Below are 25000 nucleotides of genomic sequence, written 5' to 3'. Positions count from 1 at the left end.
CACACACACACACACACACACACACACACACACACACACACACACACACACACACACACACACACACACACACACACACACACACACACACACACACACACACACACACACACACACACACACACACACACACACACACACACACACACACACACACACACACACACACACACACACACACACACACACACACACACACACACACACACACACACACACACACACACACACACACACACACACACACACACACACACACACACACACACACACACACACACACACACACACACACACACACACACACACACACACACACACACACACACACACACACACACACACACACACACACACACACACACACACACACACACACACACACACACACACACACACACACACACACACACACACACACACACACACACACACACACACACACACACACACACACACACACACACACACACACACACACACACACACACACACACACACACACACACACACACACACACACACACACACACACACACACACACACACACACACACACACACACACACACACACACACACACACACACACACACACACACACACACACACACACACACACACACACACACACACACACACACACACACACACACACACACACACACACACACACACACACACACACACACACACACACACACACACACATCTCCAGGTTTTTTGAGATGACCATGCTGGACCGTGATTCATAAGGCCCTGGATCGAGGCTTGTCATTTGTTTGGGGGTGTCAGGGCTATTACCTCATATACAAAGCCTGATTTTTCTTGCCTCTGTTCTACTGCAGGCAGGGTATTATAAGATTTCAATTCTGAATGTGAGCCTGATCCACAAATTCCCGCTTGGCACTGTTTTGGCAACGTGGATAGCTTATGTAGGACAAGTGAAATTGAGAAGACTTTTAATTTTCCATACTTCTTCCACCTCTTCTCTCCTCTCCTCCTTTTTCATATAATCTCCCTTCACATGTCCTCCTTTCCAACCCATAATCTTCTCTACTTTTTACCCAGTTTCTCCTGATTTTCTTTCTCCCACCTCTCCACACTGGTGATTTCCAACTTTTTTCTCCTTTCTGTCCTTTCCTTCCTCTCATCTTTTCATCTGATCTATCTTCTCTACTTTCTCTTAACTCTCCTGCTCACCTTTCTCTTTCTTCAGTTGCTCTTCTCTATCGCACCTATTTCTGTCTCCCATACCTTTTTCCTCTCCTCTCCTTCTTCGTTTCCTTTTCCTCTCCCCTTAATTCCTTTCTACACTGACCCATCCTTCTCTTGCTTCCATTTCTCCTGCTTTGTTACTCCTCACACCCCAACATTAGTCGGCATTTTCTCTTCCTTTTCCTTATCTTCTGCCATCTCCCTTTTTCCTCAGCTTTCCTCTACTGTCACCCGCTCTCCTCCACACTTCACCCCACCCCCTCCGCCTCCACCACCTCCCCCGTCTCCTCTTTGCCAGCTCTCCACACAATGTGCCCATTGTTACCACACTCCCACCACACAGAGCAGAGAAACAGGACTTCTACAACCCAGAACACTCACAAACATTCACACACACACACACACACACACACACACACACACAGACACACATAGGCTTTCATTCTCTAACTCTCTCTTTTAACATCATGGGCGAGTGCATACGAACCACACACACACACACCCTCACATTCACACATACTCGCAAACAGTTGCTGCGGACCGGCAGAGCTAAGGACAAGGGTTGGATTGAGAGGTGGTGTTGAGTCATGTGTGACTGCAGCCGTAACGGGCTGATTCACGGCTCGTCAGTGGATGATACTCCTCCAAACACTTAAACACTTCCACTGCAGCACATGAAGCCCCAAACTGAAGGAGGAATCTGTCTACCATATTATTGTAGAAAAGCCAAAAACATAGTCACCATCAAGTGACCAGAACTTGAGGCTGACCATAAAAACATTGTGCACTTCAAATGAAGGAAAACCACACAACAGGAGATATAAGGAGCAGCGTTTCATCACACCACCAACAAAAGGTCTTCAGGAGCATTCCCTCTTGGACCTACCCTGACAAAATAATGTTTTATTCTCCCAAGGGAGAAGGAGTTAACTTGTTGCTGTCGAATTACACACAGCTCTGTAGAGAGAGGCTAAGTGGATTTCGCAGTGGCTTCTGATTAGTCCAAAGCCACTGAAAGCAATGTTTTATTTCAAAGTAACAGCCGGAATCATAAATAGCATATAATCGCTATTTTAATTGGAATATAAATTCTTCCAGGATCATAGCTTGGGGAAGCCTATTGACAACCAAAATCCAACTCATGGGTTACTATGTGCAGAGCAGTGTATAACACACTCTTTCTTCTGCAAACATCCATCTAACAAGCTTCTTTTCTGTAAGGTCTTTCTGCAATGATCTGTTCCACATGTTTTAGTACAGCAGGTTTTCAGGTTCAATGGCAGCACCGAGAGAAAAAATATACCTATATGACCATGAAATTAATCCTCGAAAAGCCCTCAGAAATGCAGGTTAGAGCAGCATATGACCCAAACACAAGTGTGTGCATGTACACCCTTTCGTATGTAAACTTAGTGGCATTTGTGCAGTTTTGGACGAGTAGCGGTGGCAGAGAGGAATGTTTTAATGACTTTTATTTGTATGTTGTGCTCTATTTGCAGTTGGGTCCAACACAGGTTAACACGTGGTCAGTCAAACCATGGTCCACGCATCTCTCCTATAAAAGTGAAAGATCATTGTTACTGGTTTTCACCCCTTCTTTCAGTGCTATTTCAGGTATAGGGGCACCACACCAAAAGTGTTTTCTAAGTCTTTCCAGGGCATTTAAGAAATGCAACAGCTAGTGGATATGGAATAAAAAGAGTCAAAGAAGGACAGTGTGCTTACTGTGTTAAACGAAATTACTTTCTGAAAACTGACACTCTTACTTTTGCACATGACCATGCAGACATATACTAACACACCAACATAGTACACACTTGAAGTGAAGAAAGTAAGGGAAAAACCTGAACCCAAGGAACTGAAAATCCTAATATGAACTGTACCTGTTTAAAAAGAGGCTGTTGTTTAGCGGTTTTTAGAAAGAACAGCTTCTCCAACCACAGCATAATGCCAGACAAGAGGAACTGGTGGAACTTGATGCTCTTCTGACACAGAGAGATGCAGCATGTGACAGTTACGTTATTGCATTTACAATTTTGCAATGATAACCAACTACTTAACAAGGATCAGGGTCCAGATAAAGAGCCTCTGCCATATGTGTCAGCTTTCTCTTCAGTTTATTGTTGGGTGTGTTCAGTCATTTCATCCTCTAAAGAAATCACACTATTGGAGACAGATTCCACAGATTACATCACCGTAGCTCAGATGCAATATTGAATTGCGTCACTGCAGTCTGCAGAGATTTGAGACTTCAGAGTTCGACTCAAAAGCCTTCTTTGAATTTATCCCTGAATGCTCTGGACTGTCACTTGTCAAAATCACTAATGCTTTGCTCTGAATGAAAACAAATGCTTGCGTGTGGTATGACAGACATGTTCTGCAAGGGCTGTGTACAATATGCATAAGACTTCAAAAAGGTATTATTGTCTTACAACACAAAGAAATGGTAAAACAGCAGGAAAAAATCATCACAATTTTGCATATGCATCATTGTACATGATATGAAATTTCTGAATGTACAAATAGCAAACTCAAGGACACAGCTAGTTAGTGTTGTGACAAAACAGTGCAGTCTGTAAGTATTCTGAAAGTGGCACATTTTCTGTTGTTCTGGATTGCCTCCAACACATTGTGTCCGAAATTAACCAGTGATTCTGAGGTGAAAGTGCTGAATTTTAGCTTTAATATTAGGTTGAGGGTATTCATAACCATAATGGGGGACCGGTGTACGGTGTGGCCTTTTAACACACAGACAAGACAACCAGGGCGCTTTTATGGCGCAGCCTTGGAATGTTCTTGACTGGCCAACCCAGTCACCTGACCTCAGTCCAACTGAGCATGTTTCACTTTCTAGAGACCAGACTGAAGAGAAAAAGCAAGCAAGCTCTTTTGAAGACAGTAGTTACAAAGTAACACATAATTGTGCTGTAGAATTAATTTAAAATGTAATAAATCTACTTTTATGGCAATAATAACAAAGTGGAAACAATTTTTGCAAATGTATCAACATCAAAAACAGATATCTGATTTACATAAGTATTCAGAGCTTTTATTTAGTACTTTGTTGAAGCACCTTTTGGCAGCAAAGTGCAACTTCAAGTCTTGGGAAAGTCTTCTATAGGCTTTGTGCATTTGGGCAGTTTCTCTTTTTCTTCCTGGCAGATCCTCTTAGCATTCAGCCTGACTTAGTCAGACTGAATGCTCTATGAACTGCCTTCCTCCGGTCTCTCAACAAATGTTCTCTGGGGTTAAAATCCGGACTTTGGTAGGGCCATTCAAGGACACTCAGCGACTTACCCCATACCATTCAAGCTATATCTTGGCTGTGTGCTCTAGTTTTTTGTTTTGATGAAAGGTGAACATTCAGCCTAGTCTGAGGTTGTGTGCGCTCTTCTTCAAGGGTTTTCTTCAAGTATGTCTGCGTATTTGGATGCATTTTATCTCACCAGGCAGGGGTTTAAATGCATGTTTTAACTTGTCATAATGGGGTTTTCATTATAGATTGAAATTTATAATACTATTCCATATGAAAAAGTAAATACTTACTTGAGATATGCACCCCTTCTTTAGGCACTAAACAGTCAAATGGCAAATTTAAAGATATATACTCTATGAGGTAATTTTACAATATCTCTCCATCCAGCACCACAATAACACAAGAGAAACCATAGCCCCTTATTTTTGACTAACAGGCACTTTTAACACTATTAATGGCTCGAGGCAGGTCCAGTGCAGCATATGACTGGAGCAACTAATTAAATACTTGTTAAGAAGTCCACTACCAAAAGAGTTCAGAGATTTTCAGAAACCACCAGAAATCTGTCACATTGATTTTTGACTGATCTCTTTAATGAGGTGACAGCACTGCTATTTAACTAATATTTACTCACATACAGAACATATAGCCTTCATCTTGCTGGAAGTTTTTTTCTTCAACAAATATTCCAACTTCAGCGGGAGAGATGTGAAAAAGGATCGTCTTTTTCCCCACTTCATATAGTCTACGTCGGATGAACTGCAGCACGGTTAACTTACATCTATATCTTAAGTAAATGCAACACCAGATGTGAAAATAAAATCAAAATAAATCTAAAGTGCTGGAGTACAGAGCCGTGTCACTGTCCTAATACTTACAGACCTCAGTGCACACTCACTACAGATGAGTCAGCATGTATCTGAAGAAGAGAAAAAGAGTACTGTAAGCGTCAGCATCTACAGGTTCATTTATGCAGTCATAGTATACTTTACTTGGAAGTTTAGCATCTGACAAACTCCGTTTTCGAACACTTAAGTACATTTTAATTGTTGTTACGGTGTACTGATTGGCAAAACCTACTGTGATTTTTGTGGGAGTGTGAGATACAGTATTCAAAAATATTCATTTTTGCTGGGTAGAAAAATAATTTCCTCATTCTTGCAGATTTTGGTTCCTCTTTCTGTCTTTTCTTCCCATGACTGACTTGAGGCATCCTTTACATCATTTTAACCCACATCCCCCCTCATGCACACACACACACACACACACACACACACACACAAGGACAGAAATCAAGGGGAGGGCAACATGGAAGTTTTTCGCCAGCGATTCCACCAGCACCAGTGTCTGATATTGCATCATTGAGGCTGTGCATGGCTTGTGCGCTCGAAATTTTGAACATCGCGGTCTGATTGCACATGGCTCATAGATGCCTAGCTCACAGTGTGACCATCAGCTGATTAAAACTCTTGGTCACAGCCTCTGGACAGTTGGCATGAGTCTGCGGAGGAAATGGTGCTCAAACAGTGTACTTAGACTTCAGAAACAGAATGTACCCGTTCCGCTGGGCATTCAAAGCTACAGTGACTTTTCACTAATTTTTCAGTACTCACCTCTACTAGCTAGCTGGCTAACAAGCTACTAGCCGATCTTCTACAGCTTACCAACAACTCTCCTGCACATTCTCTTAAGGATTCATGAAATAAAGCATCCTGGAGAGGGAGATAAGCAACCCCACATGTAACCTGTGACAGGGGATGCTGTGAGGCAAAAAAGTTAGAGAACTTTTCAAACACGCAAACAGTGAGTTTCTCTTCCAACTCACAGGAACCCCACTGAAAGATAATGTTAAAAATGCTTCGCTAAACTGCGTTCTGTATGTATCCTACCCATCCACATACACAAACACTTATAATGGCAGTAGTGTCATCAAACTAACAAGGACAGCTTCCCGTCAAAACCACAGTTTATCTATGTAATGACAGTAACTGTCATTACAATGACAGACAGGAGAATTGCTCCATTTGCATGCAGCTAATATATGTAAAAGTACAACAGAAATGCTAGAACAGAAATGTTTGGAGCAAGTCTGCCAAAACCTTCAATTGAAATCAGTCGACCAACAACTGACTGACATCCAAACAGACTGCAGTACTTTATCAAGAGTTATGTGACATCCACCAATAAAATGGTACAGCAGGAAACCTCAGACAGTTCAGTGGCAAGTGGCCATGATATACAGAACGTGTGATATTACACTCCAAGCTGTCCTGATAGAACAATAACAGACTAGGCAGTAGAAGTTACACTCTCTTTTGTATCATGATGCTCTTTGCATACACCTTATTTTTGTGTTTCAGTGCCTTTCTGTATCATTGCTACCAGGTTGCACTTTGTAAAAAAAACAAAAAGAAAAAATCCACCAGAACGGAAATGCCCACAATTCCCACCCACAGAGTCATAATTCAATAGGTACATACAGAATGTCTGAATGTCTCAGCACTATACACAATAACTATTTAAGCAAATATTTAACTTTTTATTTTCCAGGTACACAAATGTCTCCTCTGGTCTAGTCTCTTTTGGCAGTGATCGCATTGGAGGCAATTTTAGCAGGGTAGGTCTCTATCTTTAATTGATTCCAATGGGTATGAAGCATTTGTGGAATGCATTCGGGTATCTCATGTTTTATCTGCCTGTTTTTTTGTAGTGGTCAAAGCACCTTAAGTTGAAAGAAGTCCATTTCTAAGTCAATCATTTTTATAGCACTTCATCTCGCCCTCTGTTCAGTCTAACAAGTGCAATTAAAATACAAAAATGGAGACAGCCTCACAGTAGCTGCTGCCGACCGCCCAGAGGTATGTAATATCACAGAGCATGATGTTATATGATGATGATATGAGCAAAAAAAAACCTTAGGCATTAGTGGGACAGTTGTAGACAGGTAGGTTTTAAGTTTTTAGGTCTGTCCATTGCTGCGGGTGTAATATTCCCAGAAAAAAAAATTTCTGAGAGTTTCAGAAATTCCGAGATTAAAGTTGTAAATTTCTGAGAGAAAAAATTGGATATTCTCCGAGATTAAAATCACAAATTAGTGAGAAAAAACTCTAAACCTTGAATAGTCTTTTTTTTTGTTGTTGTTTTTTGTCAAGGAACCACATGGCTTCACAACACAGGCATTGCCACTTGCCGTGTATTATGCATGCAGTGGATGACCTAATCAAATTATACTCTGCAATCAGATTTAGCAATAAGGAAATATTCCTAATTCTAGCCCAGAATCACCATATTATCCTGACAATGAAGGGAGATTGTCGTTAAGCACATCACTTGACTTTGCAAGGCTGGATTGAACCTTATCACACCAGAGATGTAACCAGAAATATCCTTGCATCTGTAAATTGCATTGTAGTTCGTGATGCACAAAAGCTCCCATCTCATCCAAATCAGTATGTTGTTTTCTTCTCAATAGGCCCAAATTATGGGTCTATTCAGGTCTATGAATTGGGCCCTATTAATCAAGGTAGTGGTCTGTGGTCCACAGACTCACACATGAGCTGACACGGGAACTGAAGAAGAAACATAACAACAACAATCCCACAGAACGCAATGGTTTTACTGAGAAGCTCCACAAACAACCATATGTATGTATGAGAATGTAAAACCTTTGCTTGAAGCATTTCCCTGTTCATGTGGAATTGAAAGAAATTTTATTTCTGCCACAATAGCTCACATAATGTGATTCTGTTACCTGCATGAATGTGGGAGCAATCTGGACGTAGGGAGTAAGAATGGGTGGAATGCAGGTCCTCAGACGAGGGGGAGGAGAAATCGTGCTTTCAGTAATCACAACACAGATGTTTCAAGGACCCTCTCTTTTGACGGATGTCAGAGCTCATGTAGGGAAACATAAAACAATCGTCTTCATAGGAGACCAAGACGAAGTCTTTGCTTTGGGAGTTTTGTTAAGTTGGAACAAGAAGGCCGGAAGCCAGAAGCACCTCACAAGTTGTGGATTCACTTTCAGATGAAATGTATCGATCAGAACTTTATGGACTGATGGCCTACATTGCTTCCCTGGTTACTGAGGAAACCACTGAGCTCCTGAGAACTATCCTGTTCCCATAATTGGAGTGCTGGTGTGTCATATCCATGGTGACACAGTTTGATTATCCACTGAGAAGTCACACGGCTAAATCTAAAGATACAGGAGAGTTTGGAAGATCGGTAAATTAAAGGTCAGTTGAGCAAAGCTGGGGAAATGTCGATCCTACTGCATGTGAAGTAAAATATAGTCCATTAAATCTAACAGCAGTGCAAACTTTGTCACTTTAAACCAATCTCTTGCAGATTGCTTTGAATGCAAATGCAGTCATAAGGAAGCAACATTTTTATATTTGTTAATCTTTGCTATGTCTTTGATTTTACCCAAACAGTTTTTGTGTCTTAATCTTTCCCTTTCAACTCTTGTCATCTGTCCTTCACTTATCTCCTCATGTCAAAACCTCCTTATTCGCTACTATTAGTATAAAGATAAGGTATCACTTAAGATTTGATTTTCTTTCTGTCTTTAAAATGTGCAGTTACACATTGCTGGAGTGTTTTTAACAAATTTGTAAGAACCTTTAAAAGCACTGAAACTAGCCTTGGTTCAATAAACCATAGGTCAGGACACCAAGTAGGCTACAGCCCTATTTCTGAGAAATTTCCCAATCAAGAGTAATAATATTTTTCTTATGGAAAGGTTGAAAGGTTAAACGCTGAAGACCCTGTGCTCTAGTTACCCTATTCCACCTCCAGCTGTAGCTGTCGTCTCAGGATGTGTCTCAGCCTCATATAAAGTCAATATACATTTGTTTCCATAGGAGATCATTCTGTCAGATGATGGGCCCTAAATTGTTAAAAAAAAAGTTCCCGTATACACCAGAGAAAAAAAAGAGAATTGCAAAGTATTGAGTCAATAGTCATCAAATGTTGAAAGAAGGCTGTAATGAAACATTATTTTGAGAATGTGGATTCCATAATACAAACAGCTTGAAAGCCATGGACTTAATCTATCTCCAGAAGTGTAAATGCTCCTCACACTCCACTATAGCATCAAAGACCCCCTGAGGTTTGGGGCAGTGGGTGGTAGGTAAACAATGTTCTCGCTCTTTGTTCTGAATACACAAATAAACACACTCACAGACACACACACAGACACACACACACAAACACACACACACATACACACACACACACACACACACACACACACACACACACGCATGCCCAAAAGTTTACCATTTGAACCCCAGATTAATTAGGTGACATCAAAAGGGCAACGTTAGCATGTCGGGAGCGTGTGGCTTTTTTTTTTTACAGGAGACCTTTTATAATCAGTTAAAGAAAATACTTGAAAAAGATCACCAAAGATCCCATGGGGATAATGACTATCCAGAGCATATTTCATGGTAATCCAGCCAGAGACTGATGGGAGCTTTACTCAAACTTTACTTCTGTGCCACCTGTGTGACATCTACTGGGAAGCATTTAAGTAGAGGCGACCAATACACACAACAAATGTCATGGCAATCAGACTATTAGTTTAATTCCACCACACTACGTTGTGGGTCAAATGAAGATCTTTGAACTGACCTGCTTTGAAGGAAATGTTAAGAGTCTCCAGAGAGGTTATAAGTTCTCCTCTGTGGACACAAACAACACATTTCACAGCGGCTTGATCAATAGTTAGGATGTGGTTCTTCGACAAGAGCCGCCATGCCCCCCACAAGAGCCATCAGAGCTTCTGTGGCCTCCTGATCCACTTCCTGAACGGCACAATTCTTTTTCTTATCCACACTGCACGGCTTCAGATTCATTCCTACCACCAATAAAATTTTACAGCACCGCATTTGGTTACTGCACTTTTCTGTACAGGCTAAGCTTCACTGGAGATAATCCTCTTCATATGCACTTTTCAGGGGACTGAAAAAAAAAAGACAATCAACCGCCTATTTGCATGATTTATCATGGCTCTAATCATTCATAAATGACAGAAAGCACCTGGCCAGAACCTGAACTAGGTGGGAAACCTGAAGTTTCCCATCTACAATGTCTGACGGTGTTTTATTCGAAGGACCAAACCACATCCCGGCTTTTGCCAAGGTCACATCTTTAACAGGGTTCAGTGAGAAGGTAAGCTTGTTCATGAAGCTGCTGTTGAATTTCAGGGCACAGCACTGTGTATTGACTCCTGCAGGTAATAGACAGCATCAGGGCGTATACTTTGGGAAGAATCCAACAGCGCTAGAAATGTTTGAGGACTATCAAAATAAAGCAGCCCTGCTCATCATGTTTTAGTAATTACTGAAACCGACAACACACGTGTTTCCTCTCGGATAACTGGGGCTGGATAGGTTGTTTTTACAAAGCATAGGAGGGGGGCTACACTTGGGAGATTCAATGGAGAAAACTAAAAGAAAATTCCAAACACATTCTCTGACTGCAGATCAGCGTGGAAAATCAAGACAGATGTCAAACTTTGACTCCCAGACCAAATGCCCGCGTGTTTTTTTTTTTTTTTTCGCTCACTCCCTTCCACAAATATTGTTCCAGTCCCAGGGTTTGATAAAGAGCCCAACTCTGGCGCAACATGTCCTTCATTCCAGCCGCGTCCAGGTTCTCAACCTCTATAGGCGCACAACCGAGCGTCTCCTATCGAAATAACGGTGCGCGCAGCGCTTTCAGGCATCTGGTAATGCCATCAAAGCCTTTATCTGAATCTAATGCTTTCCCGCTACGTCTACGTGGCAGGTATACTTTGATTATGTAAAGATGCCCACATCATGCATGCATAAGAGGACGCGCTAAAGTAAGCCAATGGAGGGGAAACCAAAAACAAGAAACTTTTTTATATGGATCAAATTGTAATTTATAAGGATTGAATCAATGAGCCGGATAGGAAATGAAAAACTTACAGCGTCTTATTTTCCAGTGAGAGTAGTAGGTAGGTACTTTAGCTTACTCCCTGACTGGTTCCTGGATGTCCAACTCAAGTTTGATCCGTGGTGCCTGAAATTCCTCCAACAGACAACTCCTAGAGACTCTGTCTGCGCAGCTCTTGTGTCAAAGTCGCAGCGATGAAATACAAGACTCCAAATCCAATATACAGCCAGGTAACCCTTTCATTTTATGTCTGTGCAGTAAAGTAATATCTCCCCTGGCTGTTTCCCACCAGTATGTCGCTGTTTTTTTTTTTTTTATGTATTTTTCCAGATGAAGACGCCCTGATGCTCTGCTGCGTCTCCGTGCCTCCCTGCGCTGGCGCGGCGGCTCCACCAAGCTCTCTTTCTCTCGCTCACTGACTGACCGACTGCCACACACACTCCTCGGGACAGGACCTTTGTCTGCACATGACGTCACTCACAGGCAGAGACGCACACACACACACACACACACACACACTACAAAAAATGACCGAATTAAATTAAGAGTAGCATCTTATTTTGATTGTATTTTTCAAAACTTGAATTTCACTTTCAAGAATTAATTGCGATTCATAGATCTAGGCCTACAACTAGGTCTTTTTTTTTTTTTTTTTTTTTTACAAAAATCTTAACACCAAAGACAGGTGAAACTTTTTTATCACCCAAACTGGCAATTTTCCCACTTAGTTTATGAAACACACACACACACACACACACACACACACACACACACACACACACACATATATATATATATATATATATATATATATATTCAAATGTAAAGGCTATGCTGCCAAAGACGTATCTTGTAGTGGTAGCAATTGAGAGTTGTTCTTTTTCCCTCAGTGCCTAATTGGAAACACATTTGTAACACAACTTGTTAAGAAAGAGACAGGAAGGGAGAGACGGGTGGAGTGAAGCAAAGAGAAAAAGAGAGCGTGAGACTGACACTGAAGGACTCAAAGACACATTGTATTCCTTTCCAATTAACCTTCCACATAATATATTAGAAATATTTCCTCCTGTCTGCCGGTGCTGGTGTCCAAGTGAAGTTCAAACCCCCTCATATGAAGTTCTCAGGTTATGAGAAAGTATTTGGTAGGGACAGTTATGTCTGCCAACTTTGCACCATCTGTGAACACTTAGTGAGGTGTTTGTCGTAAACCAACCACCATGGCTGTGGAATGAAATGGGGTGTTAAAGCCACGATACGTTGTGAACAAAATAACATTTTTCTCATTTGTCTCATTAAGTTAAACATGTCATTTAAATTGAATTCTATTGAAGACCGACTTCAGAGCAAGATATTGTTGCATCACTGTCCTCAAAATATTGCCCATACATCAAGAGTCCACAGTCAGGCTCTACCTTTCAAAGCTTGGATTAAACTACAGAATATTGGCCCGACAATGGCCCAGTCAAGCAGATGTGGAACTGTTAACAAAAGTGTGTTGTTTTATCCCATTATATTGGAAGACATCCAGTTCCACATCTAGGATGCTTCATGAAGCACAGACGCAAAGGCTAGCACGCCAGGAATTTTTTGCCCTCTTTCCCCTATTGATAACATCTGTGATGCCATGGTGGTTGACTCTCCTTGTCCTGGACGACATGGGTCTGGCCCCTCCTGCGTGGTCACCCTGGTACTTGACGCATGTCTTCCAAAGTAAATGACAAAAAAGTTTATTTGTCATTTCCTTCCAAAACGACCCATATGAGTGGGTCGCTGATTGTTGGTAGAACATGTTACGAAAACAGTAGTCTCCCACATCCAGGTCACATGCTTTGTGTTCCCAACTATCCAACTAATCCGTTTCCCTAAGGTCACTGATATGCATCAGGGCTAACTCGCATGTCCGTACTTTTCTTTGGGAGTGTTGCTTGTGGACGTCCACAGAAATTAATGCACATGACCGCTGGGGGCCAGTTTCAGAGAGTAAGGTTAGTAGCATTTTTGGATCACTACAGATTTGGTGGAAAGATTTTTCAGGAAACTCACAGAGCTCATCTGCTCATAAAATCTGCAATGTCTCGGCTGCTGTTCTCTCTGCCGCGATCTCAACGTCAACAATACTGTAACTTCCTTGAGTGTCACCAAGGTTTCTAAGTACATTTAGTGCAGAAAAGGTTCACAGGGACTTGAAACAACATGTTTATTAAGATTTAACCAGAACCACGATCTTATCCTAATCTTAACCAAAGTGTTTTGTTGCCTAAACCTAACCACAGACAGGAGCCAGGATGCAAAGCCCCGGCTGTGGTGTCACAGTCCTGCTCTTTGTACAACAACAACTTCTCTGTGACTCTGGTGCAGTAGATAAATGTAGCTCTTCATTCATTCAAAACAATGTTGCCTCTGAACATAATCCAAGCAGTGAATATGTTTGTCCCCACAAGATAATTGCAAACAATTTAGTGAAATATGAGATCATGTCTAGGAGACAGGGTTGCAAAGCTGTAAGCTATGAATATTCCATGTTCAGCGTATAGTCTGACATGTCTCTTGGCAAAGTCACTGCAAGAATTAAGGGCTTGTGACCATCTCGAAAGACACAAATGTCATGTAGCCTGAGCCAGCATTATGGAAATCTAAAAATATCTCACATCTCTGTAAACACCACAAAATTCAGTATGCCCTCAGTGTATTTTGTATCGAGTTTCTCTGCCACACACATTGATTTTCATAGTTACTGGTTCCCACATATCCTTGTGGTTCTCCTTTGCCCCTTAAAGTTGAGAGCATTACAAAATACTTTGGTGAAAAAGGGGGAAAAAAAGGAAAATACAAAACTACTTTAGATGATTTTGATTTTGATGAAGATCTGAAATAGAAAGTCATATGTATGTGTGTGTCTGGCACACTCGAGGATGGGAGAGGAATGAGTGGAACCACACATAACCCAGCGATGGGGAGATCTGTTTGCTTTGAGCGATTTGTCAAAATACTTGCATAACCGCTGTGCTACATTTGTGCTCTTGTTGTGATAGAAGCTGTTCTATTTCACACAAATCTAACAGACCAAATTTAAACCGTGGCGTCCCACAAGGGAAAGCAAACATCGACCTCCCAGCCAAAGGAGAATCCCACCTACTGTACAAGGGGGAGACTCAGGCTTACATGGCTGCAGGCAGGACTGACTTTATCTCTAGCAGCACCGAGCAGATTGAAACTTTTGGCTTTCGGTAAAATGCCTCAACAAGTATTGGATGGAGTGCCGTGAAATGTGGTACAGGTATTCATAATGCTTAAAGGATCAATCATAATGACGGTAGTGATCCTCTGACTTTTCCTCTCGTGCCACCACCAGGTCAAAATTTTTAATTTGTCAGATACTTTAGTTTATGACCAAATACCTCCAAGCCTAATGACATTCCACTCAGCCTTAGATGTCATTTTTTTTTAAGTTTTAATTAACCAATCTTAGCATGCTAACGCATTGAACCAGTATGGAGTACACGATAACATCATACCTGCTTAATCTCATGTTAGCATTCTAGCATCGCATGTTAGCATTGTCACTGTGAGCATATTAACATGCTGATGTTGGCATTTAGCTCAAAGCACAACCTAACTATAGCCTGCCAAGCGTGACTGTAGAGTCTTTTAAATGTGCAAATTAAAAAACTGAATACAAAAGTATCTCAAATGACACCTCAATGTTTGTTGACAGTAATATGGTGAAATTGTTCAATACTGTAAGCCCCTGGAAGAGCAATACTGTTTCTGCCTAGTGATAGTGCTTTGGTATATAGTCTCACTTGCCTTTAAAATGCACGTAGCCAGGTCCCTTTCCATGGGACATTCGGTTATGTAGATAGGGAGGCTTGACATTTTGTGAATTTGTGCATTTAAGCCGACAAAGGTCCTTAAGCTTGAAGTGCTCTACTGATCAAATCAAGCACTAGCTCCCAATGCAAAAGTTATTTCAGAGTTTTGAGCACTGCGAGGCGAGTAAGAATAACTTGACAGATTCAACCCATGTTGGTGGTGAGAGAATTAGATAATGAGAGAATTAAATTAGACAGAAAGAAAGAGTTAAGAGATTTGACAAGGAGAGAGAATGAGAGGGGGGCACAGGGGTTTCAAAGGAGAGTTAAATTTCAGTAGTTGAGCCAGAGAGTGAAAGAGAATAAGGGTTTAGGTTGGGTGAAATAAGGGAAATGGTAGGAAAAAGTGTGTGAAGGGGGGGGCTACATAAACACCCTGAGGGCAGGGAAATGAATGACATCACAAGAGGTGATCATGAGCTATCGTTGATATAGATACAACATGCTTGGATATGAAAGGCCTCCATATGAACATAACAATAACGAGACAGTCTTTCAAAGAATGTACCAGAAAGGTCGCCACAAAAAATGCCCCCTCAGGCACTCCGAAGAAAAAAAAGGGCAGAAGTAAAGAAAGAAAGAATATATTGCAACTGTCATCATCCCTGTTTCAAATTATGGTTTATTGAGCAATACACAGTTTCCGCAGTACTTTACTGTTCTTCAATATTTGGGTACTAAGCAACAAAATGGATAATTTACAAATGTTGACAGAGAGAACTTCCTGTCAGTGGGGGAGACTTTGACCCTTGAGTAAAATAAATAAATTCCTTTTTCCAGTTTTAGCATCGCATCTTAGTAGACCCCAGGTTCTCCAAACTTCCTCCTTTTCTTTCCTCTCTTCTCTCCCTTATTCTGCTCCTGTGACTCAGAGATTTTATTGTCACGATTACTATCTGACATTTTAAATTACACAGACCAGATGCACACAATGACAGTCAGACTGTCTGTAACAGTGTATGCATGCGTCCCAGTCAACATTCCTCCCTCTCATCCCTCTCCCTCTTGTCGTCAGAGTAGAAAACAGCTTTGAGATGGAGATGACTGATTAGCCATGGTGACTTCCTTTCTCTCAGGCGGTGATACATGGAAATGACTGTATCAGTGATGAAGTGTTCCTTTTAAAATGGACTCTTTTATACTGGTTTACTGGGTCCTAAACAGCACAGTGTTGTCATCATTGCCAGGCTGTCATTGTTAAAGGAGAAAACATTTAATTGCCGTGTCCAGTTAAATTATATTAGATTTACAGATGAAATTAGGATGTTACAAGACAACAACAACACACCAAGACTAAATCCACTGATGAGTTTTCATTCCTCAGCTGCAGCTGGACTGTGGATCAGAAAGGGTTAAAGGAATCGTTTGACATTTTGGGAAATGTTCACATTCTTGCGGAACGTTTGAGAAGATCTGCTGAGAAGATCGATACCACTCTCATATCTGTCCATTAAATATAAGGCTAAAACTATCAGCCGGTTAGCTTGGTTTAGAAGACTGGAGACAGGAGGGAACAGCTAGCCTGGCTCTGTCCAAGTGTAAGTGAACCCGCCAGCACCTCTAACACTCACTGATTAACATGTTACATGTTGTTTGTTTGATCTGTCCAAAAACTCGCCACTTTACAACCCTTGCAGGGGGTTATGTGCCAGACTATTTCTTGTCTTTGTACAAATATGAGCGTAGTATCAATCCTCTTATCTAACTCTCCCTCAGAAAAAAAATAACCATTTTTCCCAAATGTTGAACTTCAATATTCCCTTTTAAAGAAATTTATTTAGAATATATTGATGAAAAAGGGTTCGTTAAAGAACACACACACACACACACACACACACACACACACACACACACACACACACACACACACACACAGTGCTCACCTCATCACCTGTTTACTGTAATGGCCCTAATTTATTTTTTATCAGCAGAAAAGACATGACCAGATGAACAGTTCTCTTTTTCTCCCACCAGTGGTCCACATCTTCAGCCCTATTCCATCGCATGTGCAAGATGTGAATGCAGGCACACACACACACACACACACACACACACACACACACACACACACACACACACACACACACACACACACACACACACACACACATACACTCAAATAAATGTTGTCATTCAACCAGGCAAGCAAACATGCAGTCACACAGTCACTCACACAGAGAAAGGGTCAATAAGGCAAACAGGCATGCTTTAATGTACACAAACACACAAACACACACACACACACAGACTCTCTCTCTCTCCCCCTTTCTCTATCTCTCTCAAACACACACACACACACACACACACACACACACACACACAGGGCTGTTATGTGACAGCTGTTTGTTATTGAGTCAGTGAGGTCAGTGAGGTCTGCTGTTTGTAGTGGCTCAGACTCTCACTGAGAACATGTCCCCAGTAATGTAGATGAATTTGAAACTGTATCTTTTTCCTCTTCCTTGGACCTGCATCAGCACTAAGCCAGCAGTTTCTACTCTTGAGAACTGTCTTTTGTTTTGTTTTCTTAAGGAATAGTTCAACATTTTAGCTACAGCCAGTCAGTCAGTCAGCTTAGCTTAACACAAAGACTGGAAACAGGGGAATAAAACTAGCCTGGCGTACTCCAAAGGTGAAAAAAAATCCATTTATCAGCACTTCTAAAGTTCACTAATTAACATTATATCTTGTTAGTTTAATCTGTACAAAAACCAAAGCCTAAGAGTGACACAAGTTGTGGTTTTTCAGGGGTTATGTGCTGGACTAAACTGAGCCAATCATCTGGCAGTTGCTTCATATTCAGCATACAGATATAGTGTGGAATCAGTCTTCTCATCCAACCTTGGCAAGAAAGCGAATACGTGTATCTCCAAAAATGTAAGACTGTTCTTTCAAATGCTTTCCCGCTTAGTCTACTTGCATTGTCTTTTCCAAAATACGTATGAAGTATGAAATAATGTGACAGCATGCTGTATAACAAGACATAACATTTGTTTGGCAGGTAGCATTCATCCATTCATTAATCCCCCGATTATGCTTTTTATGCTACAGTCATCCACACTATATTATATAGTGTATTGTTGCACAGTTTACGGTCTAGAGGTTTATGCCAGGTTTCTCATCTAGCCTCTAACAGATTAGATTGCTTTGTCGCAGAAACTCTCTTTCAAAGTTGTCCCTGATCTATGATGCTAATCAGGCCATCACAGTCGATGCATTTGTATTATTGCATACCATCTAATTCAAAGCAGTTCACGAGCTATGCTAGGATGCTAACATAGCCCCCACCAGAGCGGTTCGGCATGGAAAAGCCATTACAACTGACAGAAAGGCCTTTTATTTGGAGAACTAAGCTCAGGTTCACATCAGGAACCAATTACTTTCAGCTGCTTTCTGAGGAAAGCAGCTGAAGAACCCCCGCCGCTACCTTCATCTCTGTCCATCCCCCTACTCTCCTCCCTCTTTCTCCCTCCATTCCCTCCCAGGCCAGTACCTACCTTTTTCTTTGGCTCGATCCCTCCTTTTCCTTCCTTTATTCTTCTCCCTCTCTTTCTCCTCCCTTGCTGGCACCTCACTCTTTAGCTAACCCTCCTTTTCCTTCCTGTCTCCCTCTCTATCTGCTTTCACTCTTTTCTCCTCCACCCTTTCCTGCCAACTTAGCTTACTTTTATATATTTTCCCCTAATTTTCTGACTTTTTCAAAATTTCTCAGTACCTTATTCCTCTCATAACCTTTCTTTGCCCCCTTGCCCAGTACTTTCTGGTCTCCACTTATGTTTCTCCCTCCCTTTCTCCCTCCCCATGTTATCTTCCATTCATTCCCTGAAACTCTTGCTCCCTCTGCATCTAATAAAGTGTTATTTTTCTTCCTCTTCTCTCTTCTTACACTTAAAGCAAAAAATAAAAAATCTAGGGATTCATTTTGCACTAATATTTTCTTATAGGTCCCAGTGAAATTCCCCAGTGGTCCTTACCTGTCCATATGAGTCATGTATAGATAGAAGAAGAAAACTCATTGGACTTCAGCCACAGCGCCTCAATATGAATGAATTTGAAATTTAAATATGATACCGAAATCAATCGGTATGGCATGTTTTTGGCGGTTTTTATTAATAATTGTTTCAGGTCCCCTAATATGCCTTGTGACACTGCTAAATTTGTTTTCATCAGCTGATTTCCCAGAGCAAGAAAGGAGCTCTGTGGGGTCAAAGCTGTCTTTTTACTCTTTGGCCACCTTTTTTTGAATGTAACTTGAACAGGTGGCATTCATCAAAGTAGAAAAGATCATTTTATGAAAGGTTTGTACCGTTAAGAGAGCTTGCTGAATCCAGCTTGTACAAGCAAACCTCATGCACCAGGCCCACTGAAACTAAACAAGGCCCATGAAACTAAACTGCAAGAAGACCATTTACAGACAGTGTCCAGGATTTCATCCAGAAACATCTGAAATGAACACAAAAGAAAATAATTACATATTTTTGTATCTTTGATTTCTTTTGTTATGAAGCCTCTCAGACTGGCAGGGTTACTTGTCATGTGCTCCACTCGGTTACAACATGATTGTGATTGGTTCCTCTCTTCTAAACAAGTTACTCTGACGTGTACATTTTTGAAACATAATCACAACTTTACTGCTGAGTGAAGTGTAAAACTGTTAGCTTTGTGTTTGCTGAGGTAGTGAAAAGTACAACCTATATTAGAATACTGTAAAAAAAAAAAAAAAAAGAACCAAAAATTAAAAAAAACAGATTTTCAGTTGAAAACATCAAGGGGAGTCATAATTGTGTATTCCAATGGGTGTTGACACAGGCATACAAGGGATTTTGGTTTGAATTTCTCCTGTCTATATAACTTAATTAGTCGATGATTTTATTAAAACTACGTTTACAGTTTAAAATCACAGGTTTCATATTGAAACATACTGAATCTCTACCCGCAGGCATGCATGTGGTCAGTGTCTCAGTAACAGAGAATACATGTGCATACAGCTGCATACACACACACTCACTGAGCAGTGCCATGTCTGTGGTTGAAAGCCTAGTGGTGTGGTACCATGTAAACACACCACTCAGTGGCATGGTTGTGGTAACCCTCACATAGTCTCTCCCTCTTGGTCTCTATTTCTCTTTTCTCTCTTCTCTCTGTCTTTCTGTCTTGTCATTTTTTCACTTGGCAACCTTCTTTTTCCTGCTCTGCTCTCCCTCTCTAGCTCATGCTGTCATCTTCTGTTTCCTGTATCTATGCATCCAGTTCTTCCTTACAGTTGATTTTACCTGCACATTTGAATTGGATTTTGCAGAAGTCTATCAGCATCTTAGACAGCACTGTATTCACTGGGTTATCTACACTGTCCTCATCAATGCAATGCATTTATGCATTTTCTCTGTTTCTGCCTCTGCATGAATATTTGAATTTACTTTACCACAATTTAGTATATTTACAGTATTCGATACATCACAAGCAGCCACTTTGTCCATATTGTTTGTGTAATTTGTATACACTGTCAAAATGATTGTTGTTTAGAAACCATGAAACCACCATGCATGTCTGTACAAGGTTTCATGGCAATCCATCCATTATTTGTTGAGACATTTCAGTCTGGACCAAACATGTCAATTCCTACAGGCATGCTGCTAACTTGACTAAACAATGTCAGTTCCAGTTTTTTTCATTTGAAGTATGTTTTAGTAACGTTTATACCTGCATAACCATGTTTTTTGGCCACTTTGGGGCAGCAGAAACAGCTGTAAACACAACACTGACTTTTAAATTCGAACTTTCCGAACTTGTTATCAAACATGCCTATCTAAACATCCAGCTGATATGAAGCAACATCAGCATTTGGAGTTGTGTTTGTGTCTGCCTGATGATTGTAAGTCCAATATTTGTTCTCCTTCTATCTCCGTTTCTCTCTCTCATCTTTGTCTTTGTCTTGCCGTTTGGTGCTGGGCAAGTAGCGTATGTGAGTGCCCAGAGGCTTTTTTTTGTTTGTTTGTTAAATACAGCTGTGTGTTGCTTGGCACAATGCTGATGAGAATGGTGAGAGTCCACCAAAACAGTAAATTTAGGGGTCATTAAACTAAACAAGCTGAGTCTGGAAGTAATAATTTGTGGAATTGTAACTACATTGTCATTTGATCCCTTTTAATGTAAAAATATTAATTATAGCAGCTTTAATAATATATTGATTTTATTTATTAATCTTATTTCAACATACTATATTTTTTTATATATTGTTGTGTTACTACTGGATGTATAAGTCACCCAGTAAATATTAGATATGGCTAATGGCAAAAGGGAGGATGTCGATCTACTACCCATTGTGTTGTTGTACTGACTGCTGCAGTTCTAAGGCATTGTGAGAAGAAAATCAGCCCTTAAGACTCCATGTTAGAGACAATCAGCTCCAAAAACTCCTTGTCCGTGCCACAGCAGCAGCTGAAGATCTGGCAGTCCAAGATTCGTTTATCAAGTTGTTCATCGTAATTTAAATAACAGAAAGAATACTGAGCCAAATCTCAACATCAAGTTGCTGTCAGCAACGTAGACTAGCCGCTTAGATGGTAGAAAAACATACACATACTGTATATTATTCAAAATGCAGTTTTTCAGATTATTTGATTTTCTGTCAAAATCCCTTTTGTGGTTATTGGACGGGCCAACAGTAATGCTACAATATGGAACAAGCTCCATCGGAGGAGCTTTATCCATCAGAGGAACAAGCTCCTCTGATGGTAATTTTCTTGATCACGACTGCAAAAAGCAACCTTGTAAAAATAGAAGCAAATTCTTGTATTATTATTTTATTACCTCCACCAAGGATGTTATGTTTTCACCTGTGTCTGCTTGTTTGTTTGTTGGTTTATTTTTTAAGCAGGATTGCGCAAAACCCAATGTTCAACCCACTGGAGCTTCTACTCTCAAGATCTGGTCATCAGGTACACATCTTTAAAATGTCACCACTATCTACAGCCACAGACCTTACACATAAACCCGAGCCAGGTTTTGTTGACATGAAAAAGCTGACAACTTAATTAAACACTTGACAACGTCTCTTCCATTTTCTTTCTCTTCTCTTCTACATTCATGCATTGGGGTCCAGAAGTCTGAGACCTGATACCACATTCCCATTCACTCGAATGGGGCGTTACTGCCCGGCCTGTACTGCCACATTCCCAGGCAGGGCAGTGTGACTTGTTTAATGGCCCATAAATTTTTTGGAAAACATATTTAATGGTTGCTAGTGACAACAGCAATAGTATGTCAGAGCAAGTCTAGTTCAACAATTTTTAACCCACTTCCACAAGACTGGGCTATTACATTTCAGTGAAGGCACTTGGAGCAACAGTCACTGAGGTTATCTAAAGTGTCAAAGCCTTTACAGCTATAGACTTTTGACGTCCTGATAATTTGAGACCTACCAGATTCTGACAGGACTTGGAACAGCGTGTTTCATTTTTAACAGGTTGTATGGCATAAGTCAGTGAAAGCTGAGTTACAAGGGAAAGAACGAAATAAGTCCAGTATAAAGAATTTCACATATGAAAGAATTTAATAGCGACAGAGATTCCTAACTCCACTATCTGCGCATTTGTCCCAACCACCTAATCATCATTTCAATGACGTCCCTTCTTCTTCATAATATGAGAATGGTGGTGTATCTCTCCAGGACTAGCAGGACAGTATGCAAAAGGTAATTTTTGGGGTTTCGTGGGTTCCGTTTAATGAGCAGCATGAGATATACAGTAAACAGCCACACACGGCGCATGATCCAAAGCGTGTAGCAGGGCGTTACTGTGAAAGACACTCAGGTGAATCACCTCTCACAGAAAAAAATTCAAACAAAACAAAAATGAAGCTAAAACAAAACAAGATAATAAACAAAAAAAAAACTCTGCTTTCTTTTTCTCCCACAACAGACACAGTGATTCAGTCTTTGCTTAAAGTACACAAGGGGAATTATTTTATTCAACTGCATAGTTGCATATCCCATATAAAAGGAGAGAGATTCTTGTTACAAAAATAAATTCACTAAGGGCTTGGCTGGCAACACCCTGTTTATTCTATGGCAAATTCAATGAAAGACTGGCCTTTTTCTGCTGTTACTTAACTCCGTCATCTCCATCTCTGCCAAAATCTCCTCTTTGTTTCATTCTAGACCACTTTGACCGTCTTTCTGTCACATTCATTTATCTTTCTTTCTTTTCCCTTCCTTTCTTTGTACCAATTCTTCTATCTGGTATTCCGTAGTCTTTTTCATTAAGGTTTCACTCTCACTTCGATCTCTTTCTCTTTCTCTCTGTTGTGGCTGTGTATAGTATATGTGTTCCCCTGCAGTATGATTAGTGTGATTTATAGTGAAGCTGCAGACTGTGGAGAGACTTTGGTTTCAGCTTTGAAGTCACAGTAACCACAGGAGCTCTGGATAACACACACATACACACACAGAGGACCTGTGGATTAAAGACACACTCTCAGTTCCTATGCCAGAATCCCAAAAGAGAGAGTCAGCATGGGAGAGATGTGACAGAGAGAGAAAGAGAGCAAGTAAGAGAAAGATGGCATACAGAAGTAAGGGAGGAAGGAGAAGAAAGATATAAAGACCTTAAAAAGAGAAATGGCAGGAGGGAGGGAGGGAGGGAAGTAGAGAGGAGGAAAGGGGGGTACAGGGGAGGAAATGGTCCCTGCCCATAGAGGTAAAAGAAGTCCTTGTCTGTTTCAACAAAGTCACATTTCAGCTCTCTTTAATTCAGTCTCTGTAGTTCAGTCGTGCTTGTCACTTATTCCAGATTCCCAGACACTCCATATCTGTAAAAGCTTCGGTGAGTGTAATTCCTTTTTAGCTTTTTAGTTATGAAAATTATGATATGAGAAATTAGATATGACAAATTATATGCGACATGAACATGATATAAGATTGGAGATGTTATGTAAGAAACATAAAATGGAGATTAGATGTGAGATGAGAATTATGTGATACAATATGAGATGCTATGTAAGACATATGAGATGATATGAGAATAATATAAGATATAATGGATGAGATAGAGATGAGTGATGAGCGAAGAAACATTAGATGCGATAAGAGATGATATGTAAGAAATCTAAAATATTGGAGATGAGTCTGAGAGTTGAGAAATAATGAATGATGAAAAGGAAATTCGATGAGAGATGAGATGATATACATTCGAGTCCAAAGGACTGACACCACTTAAGAAAAGTGGTCTCAGACTTTTGAACCCCGCTGTGAAGAAACACGAGACAAAGTGTGAGATGATGAGATGTGCAATAAGGTATATGTGATGATTTGACATGGAGATCGGATGAGAAATGAGATTACAACAAAAATGAAATAGGACATAAGAGGACGTAAAAATATAAAATGATATGGGAATGAGGTTGAGAGATAAGATATATGAGATGAATTGAGATTTGATGAAGGATGAGAGGACATATAAGAAATATGTGATAAGATATATTAGATGAGATAAAATAACATTATGACATGAGACAGATATTAGATGAGATAGAAAACTGAGTTAATGTATATGAAGTTAGATAATGAGTAGTATAAGAAGTATTTTATTGTTTCTTTCACCTGTCCAGGGACAGCAGATGGAAATTAGCTAGTAGCTAAATCCGATACAAAGCATCTTTCCTCTTTTTTGAGATTAATGTATTTTGCACATGGTTTCTGATCTAAATACATGTCATTTTAAAATTTTAAAAAT

General features: G+C 40.4%; 1 protein-coding gene across 2 annotated transcripts in view; it reads right to left on the bottom strand.

Annotated features, from left to right (window-relative positions):
* lpar1 (lysophosphatidic acid receptor 1) overlaps positions 1-25000 on the bottom strand; it is a 59651-nt gene that overhangs the window by 27891 nt on the left and 6760 nt on the right. The window contains exon 1 of one of the 2 annotated variants that reach the window (XM_040157780.1): positions 11433-11814. The exons of the other annotated variant lie outside the window; for it this stretch is intronic. The gene's annotated coding sequence lies outside the window, so the exon portion shown is untranslated. Of the gene's footprint in view, positions 1-11432; positions 11815-25000 lie in introns of those variants that run through there. 2 annotated transcript variants of the gene reach the window in all.

Source organism: Xiphias gladius, chromosome 20, assembly GCF_016859285.1.
Source record: "Xiphias gladius isolate SHS-SW01 ecotype Sanya breed wild chromosome 20, ASM1685928v1, whole genome shotgun sequence".
NCBI lineage: Eukaryota > Metazoa > Chordata > Actinopteri > Istiophoriformes > Xiphiidae > Xiphias > Xiphias gladius.
Note: the sequence above shows the minus strand (reverse complement) of the source record. Positions and strands in the feature narration are given on the sequence as shown.